At 38.1% G+C, this 13,515-nt stretch overlaps 1 protein-coding gene across 1 annotated transcript in view; it reads right to left on the bottom strand.

Moving 5' to 3' along the window:
• The window catches only part of LOC150103221 (solute carrier family 66 member 2), a 456,400-nt gene that overhangs the window by 79,411 nt on the left and 363,474 nt on the right, over positions 1 to 13,515 (bottom strand). The window lies entirely within an intron of this gene.

Below are 13,515 nucleotides of genomic sequence, written 5' to 3'. Positions count from 1 at the left end.
ACTTCCTCCAGTATATCTCCTCCAATAGAGTATGCAGCATCCCAATGATGTGTCCCAAACCTCAAGACCTTAGATTTCACTGCATTAAATCGAAACCCCCATTCATTTGCCCATCTCTCGAGCTTATTAAAATCCTCTTGCATGACTACCACACATCTGCATTATTACTAATAATCCTTCCCAGCTTCACATCATCCGCAAACAACTGAATACCCCTTTGCAATCCACTGACAATGTCATTGATATAAAGGTTAAACAATATAGGTCCCAGTACTGAACCCTATGGGACCCCACTTGTAGCCCTCTGCCTCCTTGAAACTGTCCCACCATACACAACTCTCTGATACCTATTGGACAGCCAATCCTGAATCCAGTTGACCAGCCTGACATCCAAACCCATGTGCTGCAACTTAAATATCAGCTTATCATGTGGCACCCTGTCAAATGCCTTTGCTAAATCCAAGAAAATGGCAGTATATGCCTTTCCCTCATCTTCTGCTCTAGTAACTTTATTATAAAAGTCTAGCATATTACTAAAACATGAGCGCCCCCGTCATAAATCCATATTGACTCTCAGAGATAGCATTACCCTCATCTGCCCAATGTTGTATATGGTCTCTAACTAATTTCTCCAAAATCTTAACTACTGATGACACACAAACTAGCCTATAATAGACACTTCCAGTCTGCTACCGTCCTTATACAATGGCACTATCTTACCTTCCTTCCATTCCCTGGGCACCTTTCCCATAGCCAGACTTTCATTGAAAAGCCAGGTCAAAGGAGCTGTCAGTTCCTTAGCACAAACTCGTAGTGAAATACCATCCAGTCCCACAGCTTTACTGATATCCAGAGTACTCAGTATTTGGAACACATTCTCCTCCTGCACCTCTAAATCTCAAACCTGTCCTATCCCTCAAGTATTAAAATTTACTCCTGCAGGATGAAATACACCAATAAAGTGTTCATTGAACACAATTCCACTATGTCCTCTGCATTAGTCATTCTATCCCCATTTTTATCCCACAATGTTATTCTTCCACAATCATTTCTCCTCCTACTTGCCACATAACTAAAAAATTCCCTAGGACTTTCTTTGGATCTTAGGGCCAATCTCTTCTCGTATTCCAGTTTCGCCTTCCTTACCATACTAGTCACTCTCCTGGCCTGTGTCTTATATTCTTCATGCATCGGCTCCTCACCTCTCTCCTTATATCTCTTCCATAGCCTCTTTTTCACATGCAACTCCTGTTTAATATTGTTTGTCATCCACTTTACACCAAAATGTGTCTTCTTCTTCTTCACTTGTGGAATATAGCTTACTATTGCTGCAAACAAATATTCCTTCACAATTTCCCAAGCACTAATGATATCCCAGCCTTTCACCAATTCCTCCCTCCATGAAACTTCTCCTTCCTTCACCTGCCTTATATTATTATTATTATTTCGGGAAACTCCAAGGAGTCGACAGACTCATTCAGGGAGGCCCTAACATCATGTCAAGAACAACTATTCAACATTCACACAGTATCTATCATACCTCGCCTTGAACTCATTCACGGTCATAGCACCCGCAACAGATTTTGGCAGCTTATTCCAGTCATTCACCACTATCCAAGTAAAAAACCTAGCTCTAACACCCCTGCTAACCACATTCTTGCCTAGCTTCCATGTATGGCCCCTAGTCCTCCCACCACTAATTCTATTCACAAAAATATCTTCTGGATTAATCTTATAGAAACCCTTTAGTAATTTGAATGTCTCATCATATCACCCCTTTTCTGCCTATCAACCAATTTTTGCAACCCACAAATCTTCAACCTGTTCTCATAAGGTTCATTCCACAGACCTGCTATCATCTTGGTCACTTGTCTCTGGATCCTCTCCACCTCCTCCGCATCAAGAAGAAACCCTGACGCCCATATCTAGGCACAGTAGTCTAGATGGGGTCTTATCAAGGCACGATACAGAGGAACAATAACCTGTTTGTCTCATCTTGTTAAAGTATTTTTCAGCAACCAAGTGATTTGATGAGCTGATTTAGCCACTTTTGCAATGTGCCCCCTAAACTTCAACTCCCTATCCACCAACACTCCCAAATTCCTGGCCTCATCAATCTCCTGGAGTACGGTTCCACCAATGTGATATACTGCTGCTAATCTTTTCACTCCAAAATGCATAATCTTACATTTTGTCACATTAAAATGACATCCATTTTTCCTAGCACAGTCCTCCAAACTATTAAAATCTTCCTGCAAAATTTTGACATCCTGTGCACTCACAATTGCTCTACCCAACTTTGCATCATCAGCAAACAAGTGAACACTTCCTCTCAGATCCTTTCCTATATCGTTAATGAACAAATTGAAAAGTAGTGGTCCAAGAACAGAACCCTGCGGCACACCACTAGTCACAAGCAGTCTTTTGGACTCCACTCCTGAATAAACCACTCTCTGGTATCTCTTCATCAACCACCCTCCTATCCATCTCACCAACCCAATATCCTTCCCCATCTGCTCCAGTTTACTGATTAAAGTTCCATATGGTATCCTGTCAAAGGCCTTGGCAAGGTCCAGTAGAATCATTGTAAACCCATTAACCCTATCCAGTTCAGCCGTCACTGTGTTATAAAACGTGAGCAAGTTACTGAGGCATGATCTACTCTTCACAAAACCATGTTGTCCCCCATACAGTATCCCATTTTCATCTATCCAATCCTGTATTCTTCTCTTGACTAATTTCTCCAAGACCTTGACAACGATTCCTGATATGCTAATCGGTTGGTAATTTACAACAGCAGTCTTGGAACCTCCTTTATGCAGTGGAACTGTTTTCCTCTCTTTCCACCCCTTCGGGACTAACCCAGACCCGAGACTCAAATTAAACAAAATGGTCAAGGGTACTGACAATTCTTTAGCCATTTCACATACGACATGAGCTGGTATACCATCCAATCCCACAGATGTATTGACATTGAGGTTTTGCAATAGACTACTCACCTCCATTTCATTCACCACAATTCCCGTATAATCTATTGGTTCATTCATTTCTGCAATGTCACCACCTGGAAGATATATTCTTGCAAAGTGCTCACTCAGTAACTCAACTATATCAACTGATTCCGTTACCTCCCTACCATCAGCATTCTTTAAAATCATTCTGCCATATACATTTTTCCTTTTACTTGCAACATATCGAAAAAACTGTTTAGGATTCTCTTTAGCCTGCATGGCCAATGTTCTTTCGTAATCCTTTTTTGCTTTTCTTACTACACTCGTTACCATTCTGGCCTGCGCTTTATACCGTTCATGTGCCTGCCGGTCACCTTTCTCCTTAAATTCCCTCCATAGTTGTTTCTTTTTTTGCAGCCCAAGCTTAATGGTGTTATTCATCCATTTAACCCCTACTTGATTTATTATTTGGACTCTAGGTATACAGTCAGCCATTGCTTCATGCAAACACTTCTTAACTGCCTCCCATGCACTATCAACTTCAAGCCCTTGCAGTTGTACATGCCATGGCACTGAACCAATCAATCTCCTAAGCTTGTCATACTTACCAGCCTGATAATTCCACATGTACCCTGTCTGTGTGGAATTGTAAATTCCACACCTTTAGCCACCTCCCATGTCAAGACCCTATGATCACTCTCACCAATTGGTGGCAACGTGGTCATATTCGTTACAGCCAAATTCTCAGATGTAATTACTAGGTCAAGCACTCTCTGACCCCTAGTATTTTCCATTACATGCTGTCGCAGATAGTTATCCCTTAATAACTGCATAAAATCCAATTCCTTTCTCCCATGAGTCCTCTCCTCCTTCCAATCAATGTTACCATAGTTGAAATCTCCCATAATAATTACCCTCCTTCCACTCATTTCTTCTATTTGCTTATGCATACTATCTCCACCATCTATTCCATCACCTGGTCTATAGCAGCACCTAAATGTATATTTTGTTCTGCTAGTTTCAATCTCACACCAAATAGCCTCAAATGTGCAATTTTCTCTATCCTCCAGTTCCACTTCTATTCTTCTTGGCTGTAGCTCATCAGCTATCATCAATAACACTCCCCCCACCCTGTTTTTATTATTCTCCCTGTCACTCCTGAACATACCATACGCCTCACATTCAATCCCACTAGCTGTGTCATCTTCTGTCAGCCATGTTTCCCTGAAGCCAATAACCTGTGGTCTGGAAGTGCCAACCAAGGCCAAAAATTCTTCCTTCTTGTTATTCATACTTCTGGCATTTGTATACATGAATTGCAGAAGCCGATTTGTCCCATCCCTATTTTGATGCCTTATACTAACTATCCCATTCTGGTTCGCGGGTCTTTCTTACTTGCTTGGGCATATTATACACATTCACATACTCAACTGTCTCCCTAAAATCTGCATATCTACTCCCCACCCCTTAATAACTCTAGTTTCCCTGATTCTGCACATTCACTTCCACTACATTCGACAACATCTTTTCAAGTCTCCATACACAAAATCCATTCAAATGTAAACCATCCATTTTATATAAATCCTTTCACCCATCGAACTCATTCCACACTACTCATCAAACATAATTCATGCATAAAGTCATTAGCAATTATGTCCCTCCTTCTATACTCTTCACTGTCATACTGCGGCAACAGACTCACCATCCTAACTCTCTCACTCTTCTCTTTTGCTACCTTAAACAATTCCTTCACATCCTCACTCATAGCCTTTTTGTTTCCTTTCAAATCATTTGTACCTGTTACCACTATTAATTCTTTCACCCGCTGCTTTTGCATTCTAATTGACTCGCTTACATTCTTAACTTTCACACCGGATTGGTATGATTTTGTTAAACTCTCAACTAGCACGCCTCTTACTAAGGAATCTCCATACAACACACGCTCTTTCATTTTGTTTACACTCACTACCATATCCTTATTTTTTCTATCATACTTTTGCCTATTATTAGTCGGTACGCTTGGTAAACATTTTTGCCAATGCTCCAGCTTCTGATTTGCCCTATGTATCGCTCCGCATAATAAAGCGATCTCACTCATTGCGTCAGTGTCATCATTTTTATTCTCCGATAATTAATTCAATCATTCTGTATGTTTACCTTCATTCTCAATTAATACGCCACTCTCACAGCTATCAGGTACTACCTCACAAATATCACCATTCATACCTGGAATATCACTGTTATCTAGATTCTCACTTTCATCAACGATATCACTCACACAACTTGAAGCACTCTTTAAATCCTCACATTCTTTACACTTTTTGCACACATTCACTCCACTATCGTTGTTTAACCAGACTCCAACCGCTCTCCTCAATGCATACATTTTGCAAACGGTACACTGAATCAAATCCTTTAAGTTAAGATTTTTAGGCAAATATGGCGACCTGGATGCCATCTTTGTATTCCTCTTTATGGGAGCCATGTGCACAGATAGTCGTATCTATCAATTTACTATTAAAATACTCAAAAAACACACAAAAATCACCCAGTCTCGCTAAAATACTAAAAGTAAACAATACTATGTAAATACTATGCAAATTCATCAATTTTTACTCAAAATATCACTTATCTGTTCAGGAGCTATCCACAAACACGACATACCATATAGCCCTCTAGTGGCTCCTTTTCTCTCCTTATAATTCCACATATGTTTCTGTCTCTTTGATACTCCTGCATGTCTATTCATCCTCCAAGTCAAAACCACATGGTCACTCTCTCCAACTGGTGGGAGAGATGTCATCTCAATTATTATCAACTCTTCTGATGCTATGACCAAGTCCAAAATTCTTGAACCGCTTGTTCCCTCTATTACATGTTGCATAAGATATTTGTCCCTCAAGAATTCTAGAAATTCCATTCCCTTATTGCTACATGCATCTTCCTCTCCCCGATTTATACTGCTGTAGTTAAAATCTCCCATAACAATCTTTCTTCTTGCACTTGCCAAGCTCAATTGTCTAAACATCTCCTGGTCCCCACCCTCTGTGCTCCTTGGTTTGTAGCAACACCCCACTAAATATCCCGTCTTGCCTATCTCTACCTCACACCATATGCTTTCAAAATCATTAGTGTCACTGCCTTCCAAAGCCTCCACTCTTAGTAAACATAAGTAGTCACTTAACATAAGCAGTACTCCACCACCACGCTTTCCCTTTCTATCCTGCCGAAAAATGCTGTACCCTGCTACTTCTATTTCTGTTATTATATCCTCTTCTGTCAACCACGTCTCAGTGATCTCAATAATCTTTGGCCAGGCTGATGCTATCAGCACAACCAATTCCTCTCCTTTATTCCAGATACTCCTGGCATTAGTATAAAGCATAAAAATGCCACTATTTCTATACCCAGCATTATCCCCTCCACACTCCACTGGGCTCAGCACTACCTGATGTTGTCCCCCTTCTCCCAAGTACCCTTTTTCCATAAGAGGCCCACCCTGCTACCATCCACCTTGGGCATTCTAGCCTCCTTGCATTGACACACTGGCTCGTTCAGAATAGCAAGATGCCAACGACCTTCCTCATTCAAATGCAAGTGGGCTCTCGCATACAATTCCTCTCTGTCCTCAAATGCTCTCCAAGCATCTACATATTCCAATCCTCTCTTTGACACATTCTAGCTATTATGTTATTCAATATTACTGCTCAGCTCGTCACAATCATACCAAGGCAACATGCACACTATCTTTCCTCTCTGCGTCTTCTTTCATACTACCTCAAGCAAGAATCTCATATCTCTCGCTGCCCAATTTACATTACCTCTCAAGTCATTTGTTCCTGCCATCACAATCATCTCATCCACCCTTTCACCCCTCTTAATTGCCATAGCCACACTTTCTCCAGGCAAACTCCTCATGCATCCAATCTTGCACACCACGGATCATTGAGGCAGCATAAATTACACCTCTTACCATTTTCTCTCTCTCTCCTACTGTTTCCATTCTCTCCTCTTATATCATTCCCATAACTCTCTCATTCCCTCTCTTTTACTGTTCCCATTCTCTCCTCTTCTATCATTTCCATACCCCTCTCTCATTCCCTCTCTTTTACTGTTCCCATTCTCTCCTCTTCTATCGTTGCTATACCTCTCTCTCTCTCTCTCTCATTCCCTCTCTTCTACTGTTCCCATTCTCTCCTCTTCTATCATTTCCATACCTCTCTCTCTCATTCCCTCTCTTCTACTGTTCCCATTCTCTCCTCTTCTATCATTCCTATACCTCTCTCTCTCATTCCCTGTCTTCTACTGTATCTATACTCTGTCATTCCCTCTCTCCTACTGCTTCTATTCTCTCCTCTTCTATCATTCCCAATACTTTCTCTCACTCCTACTCTGATTCGCCTTGCATACATCTCTTCCATTCTCCTGCAGTACTTTCTATAAAGAAGGGGAATAAACTACATAGTGAATATAACAAACTTAGAAAGCACCGCCATGGCACAAGTGCAAGGGAAGAATGTTCGCAGTGTATGGGAAATGGACAAGAGGATAACTCAAATAGAAATTAAATGGATGAGTAGTATTCATTTAAAAAAAAAATGGAATATTGTGGAAGGAATATAAAGGGAAATGTGATCAAGGCAGCATATGAACAGTACAAAGCACAAGAAATATGACCAGCATAGTGAGGAAGGTAAAATCAGATCATGAGATGAAGTTGGTTGGGCAGGCCAATGAAAATCTCAAAGAGCTCTTATGTTATGTTGTGAGTTAAGAAAGAATGATTATAGAAGGTTAATTTTAATGAATGCAGTTGGGTAGATAAAGTGACAGAATTAGAAGAAACAGTTGAATTATTATTTTTTTTTTTTATTGCAACTTCAGGGAGTCCAAGCATTCATTAAAGAATCCATTTAGCCACTCATTCATAAATACTGATGTATCTCTTTGAACATTCAGAACATCTCATGACAGACCATTTTGTACACATGCCATGAGAGTAACCTGGATCTCACATGCTTCCTAACCACATCTTAAGTCTGCTTCCTAGGATGACTCTAAGTTCTACTAAGATTCAAAATATCACCTATATCTATACTGGAAGATCATCTTATTAACTTGTATGCTTCCATCTTCTCTCCTCCATTTATTCCTAAAACTTTAAAGCCTGTATTCTCCCAGTCTGTCCTCATGGCCAGTTATCATCTGAGTTACACCTGATAATGAATCTTTTCAACTATCTCTCCCATCTCATCAGAATCCTGATTATAAATGTGAACAACAGTCCAGATGCAGTCTTATCAAAGACGTGTAGTGGAAGAATAACTTCCTTATTCTTACAAGTTAGTGTTCTTTTCAACACTGTAGTTATCTAATCCTTAACCACCTTAGCAATGTGGCCCTAAACTTTAATGCTCTATGCACTATAACTCACAAGTCTCTAGCTACATTGACTATTTGCAGAATTTGCATTGATATAATTCTTCTTGTAATATCCTCAAATCAAAACCTTGCACTCAGAAACATTAAATTGAAACTCAAAAAATTTCTTAGCCTATGTTGCTAATATACTATGGGTGAGAGTCACATTAAAAAAATATATATAAGGTTTGTCTAAAGAAGTAGTCTGTTCAAGTCAACTTGCAGAGATTCTGTATCATATAGCTCTTAACACTTGTCCCAATCTTGCACTCACTGGATCATTGGATATCACCCTACAGAACTTCTACAATATGATTAATATACCAGAAAAACAATCAAGGTCCAAGTACAGAAACCTGTGGCACATTACTAGTCCTTCCTCCTCTTACACTTAGTACCATCATATATTACTTTCTGATATTTGTCAGTCAGCCATTCTCCTATCTATATTACAAGTCTATTTTGCATGCAGCAAAACTGACTTGTGACTTCATATGCATGCAGAGTCCAGTTGGATTATAGAGAAGTCAGAGATTACCGACTGGTCTATAATTCACTATATCAGTACTAGCTGCAACCTTATATACTGGAATTATCTTTCTCGTCTTCCATTCATTAGAAATCGTGCATATGCTGAGATTCAACTTGAATGATCAAGTCAGGACACTGTCAATTCTCTTGTACATTCAGTCAACACCTGTTGGAGAAATGTGCAAAAGGTAATGCACCAATACCCAGAAACCCCAAATCACTAAGTGATCTGTAAGGATGTATCATTTAGGTGGATATAATACAGTGACTGATGTGAAATCAGAGGTGGATGAATATTTGGGGTCTCAAGATGTTAAAAGAATTCTGATATGAATAAGGTCATTATGTATTACAAGAAAATGTAAAAAAGAACTGGTGGTGCCTCTGACTAAAATGTTTATTATGAGTTTCAGCAGTGGATGTGTCTCAGAAAAGTGGTGGCTTTTCTGAGACACAATGGAGAGTGGATTTAAGGCCAGAAGTCAGGAATGAGCAGATAAAGATATCATACTCTATCAGATCACATGACTTTGTGAGGGGTAAGTCTTGCCTTAGTAATTTACTTTCTTTCTATAAGGGACAAATAATCTGATATCTGATACATAAACTAAAGAAAATGAACACTGATAACACTGGCCAACAAAAAAAAAATTTTTTTCTGCTGATTATGATCTGACACTTGTTTCTTACTAATTTGGGTGCGCTGATTTCAAATATCAAACCCATTTTTCTCTATCACGTCATGTTTTTCCTCTATCGCATTTTCTTTTTGCTAATTTGAAAGTTTTTGATAGTTTTAAGGAGGCAGTACTATTTAGAGGATCAAAAAAATAAATTTTTTAATATTATTTGCTGAAAGTATGTACTTTTAAAAATCTGTTCCTAACTTTTTATCAAGAAATTCAAAAAATTCCCAAAGAATAGCCTATTATTCAAAGCGGTGTACAGATCAGAATCTGAGCGCTCACTGCTCTCGCATGTTAGTAAACGAATAAATGCGTAAGAACCTGCAACGGCACGTACTGGCACTTTGAATGCGAGAGAGGCCGATAACCGACCTAATACATTTAGGTGATGAAAAGTAGGCGATGACAACTGCCTAAAACAAATGAATGCTATATGCATCATAGCGGACAAAGAACGATCGAAATCAGTCAATCGTTAATCGATCGTGAAAGTATGATGAGCACTTATAACGTTTCAATAAAGTCTCTGGTTTTTTTTGTCTTGTTAATTGCATGTTAGTCAGCAGTGAAGAAAATACATCATGTCTACTACTTGAAAATGTGTCAGTGTAGATTCCTTCTGCTACATTTGTGGCAGCTTTACTGCTCCCAGTCAAAGGACAAATATCACTGAATTCGTTAAGAAAGTGTACTTTGCATACGTTGACGTAAAACTTGCAGATCAGGACAATTCATGGGCTCCAAATTAAGTGTGTAAGTCACGTGTAGAAAATTTATGACAGTGGAGCAAGGGAAAACGCCAAAAATTAGCTTTTGGCATTCCAATGATTTGGCGTGGACCGAAAAATCATGTAGACGATTGCTATTTTTGTTTAGTTCAGACTTCTGGTTATAATAAAAAGAATAAGAAAAAAATTGTGTATCCAAATCTCGACTCAGCAATTCGGCCAGTTGCTCATTCCAATGAAATAGCCATGCCAATTTATAAAGGACTTCCTTTACTTGAGAACGAGCATGATCGGGATATGCCAGATGTTCTCGAGGAGCAAGACCTGGATGTTGATTTAGACAATGAAAATTTAATTTCTAGTTCTGGACTGCAACGTTTTACTCAAGTGGAATTGAATGACTTAGTAAGAGATTTGGGCCTATCAAAGGAATCATCGGAATTGCTAGCTTCAAGATTAAATGAAAAAAACTTACTGGAGCAAGATACGAAGATAACTTTTTATAGTAGCAGGGAAAGTAATCTTGTACAATATTTTAAACATGAGTGTGGGTTTGTTTACTGTAACAATATGTCAGATTTACTAACTGAAATGAGTGTTGTACAATATCATCCAAATGAGTGGCGTATGTTTATCGACAGTTCAAGCAGAAGTCTCAAGTGTGTCTTACTACACAATGGGAATGTATATGGCTCAATTCCTATTGGCTATTCAGTCCACTTAAAGGAAACATATGAGGACATTAAAAAAGGTTCTGAAGTTATTAAAATATACAGACCATAACTGGATCACCTGTGTGGATCTTAAAATGGTGAACTTTTTATTTGGCTTTCAAAGAGGATATACCAAGTTTCCGTGTTTTCTATGCTTCTGGGATAGTCGAGCTAGAAACCACACTGGAGTGTCAGAAACATTGGCCTCTTAGAATATCCTTAAATGTTGGAGAACAGAATGTTATAAATCAACCTTTAATCGACAGAAAAAAAATAATTTTTCCACCTCTACACATCAAACTAGGTCTTATGAAGCAGTATGTTAAAGCTTTAGATTTACAAGCTGACTGTTTCCTATACATATGTGAAAAATTTCCACGACTTAGTTATGAAAAAATTAAAGCCGGTGTATTTGATGGACCGCAAATTAGAACTTTAATGAGAGAACCAAATTTCATCAACTCTATGAACGAAATTGAGAAAGAGGCCTGGACTTCATTTACGATGGTTGCGAATAATTTTCTTGGAAACAAAAAAGCATGCAATTACAAAGATCTAGTGGAAACAATGCTTGAAAATTTCCAGCGCCTAGGTTGCAACATGAGCATAAAGCTTCATTTCCTATAAAGTCATCTTGATAGATTTCCCGAGAATTTAGGTGCTGTAAGCGATGAACAAGGTGAAAGATTTCATCAAGACTTAAAAACTATGGAAGATTGGTACCAAGGAAGATGGGATTCTCACATGATAGCCGACTACTGTTGGAGTATTCAAAAGGATTGCCAAAAACAGAACACACAGCAGAAATTGCTACAAATAAAAATTTAATCCCTGAAACTCGTGTGCAAGTAAAATTGTTATTTTTTTATAAATATTCTTGTAATTTTTAATGAATATTGTTAAGTAGTTATGTATCTAATTATCGGCCTCTCTCGCATTCAAAGCACCAGTATGTGCCGTTGCAGGTTCTTACACATTTATTCGTTTACTAACAAGCGAGAGTGGCGAGTGCTTTGATTCTGATCTTCGCACCGCTTTGAATAATAGGCTATATCTTCGGGAATTTTTCGAATTTCTTGATAAAAAGTTAGGAACAGATTTTTAAAAGTACATACTTTCAGAAAATAATATTAAAAAATCGATTTTTTTGATCCTCTAAATAGTACTGCCTCCTTAAAACTATCAAAAACTTACAAATTAGCAAAAAGGAAATGCCATAGAGGAAAAACCTGACGTGATAAAGAAAAATGGGTTTGATATTTGAAATCAGCGCACCCAAATTAGTAAAAAACAAGTCTCATATAAAAGTCAGCAAAAATTGTGTTGGACTGTAATTTGTTGACATGATAAGATAAAATAATAAACAGGCATCAAAGGGTAGTAAATGATGGACTCAAGAAGGCAAGTGATCAGTGGTGTAACACAAAGTTCTATTCTGGGATCACTGCTGTTTAATTTGTATATTAATGATAATGGAATTAATTTCAGGGGAAAGATATCCAGTTGTTTGCTGCAGTGTATGAGCTACAATTGCTATTTCAATGTGGCAAGTTCAATAGTATGACTCTGGCCTGAAAATATTATAAGGTATGCATTACTGATGAATTCTTTTCAAGAAACTGAGGCGGCTAGAAATTTTGGGGATGATAGCAGACAAAGAATTAGAATTCAGCGGATAAACTGCAAAAGTGGGCATAACATCAAATTATCATCCTTATGGGGCTTTGATATGACCAAATTTATAATACTAATATGAACATAATAGTTAACATTAGGACTATGCTCATATTTAGTTGCTCAAATTTCGTGAGGATCAGAAAGTGGTTGAGAGGATTCTGAGGCAAATGATAGAGATGATGAGATGTCTGTGGAATATTTCCTATAAGGGTAGCTCAAAGGTCTGTGAGTTACAAGAAGTGAAAATTGGTTAACATGCAGAAAAAAGGAAATATAACAGAAAAAATTAGTTACTAAAAGAGTTTTTTTAGGATAAATGCACAAGAAAATTTTAAATGCATGACAGTAAAGAGAGAGAAAATTATTGTATTCTTTCACTCCCTTTAAGTTGAGTGAAACTGTGATTAGCAAGAATCTATGATTTACATGATGCAATATGAGTATGCTCCTGATACATGCCAAAGAAGCCAAATATAGTATTATTTAGTCATCACTGTCATGTGATAATCTCCACAACTGCAGAGGATTGTCAGATCTGACTATTCAGATTTTAGAAATCAAATGTCTTTTCATTGTGGATATTCATTTCATAATGGATGTCGATCTAAATGAATGTTTATATTGATGGTCAGATATGAAGGTATTCTTGACGTCATACAAAAACTGAAGTCTTGTATTTTCCAGCACTGTTAATAAGTAGAATTCTTGTAGCATTTATTGAAGCACAGCTAGCATTAAGTAGAAATAGTGTTCTGTGCTGTTTGAGGTTAAATTTGTATTTGCTTGAATCCCAATAACTATGACCATA

This window comes from Typopeltis vanoorti, chromosome 9 (genome assembly GCF_054136105.1).
Source record: "Typopeltis vanoorti isolate ZY-2024b chromosome 9, IOZ_Tvanoo_1.0, whole genome shotgun sequence".
Classification (NCBI taxonomy): domain Eukaryota; kingdom Metazoa; phylum Arthropoda; class Arachnida; order Uropygi; family Thelyphonidae; genus Typopeltis; species Typopeltis vanoorti.
This window is presented reverse-complemented; position numbering and strand designations above follow the sequence as displayed.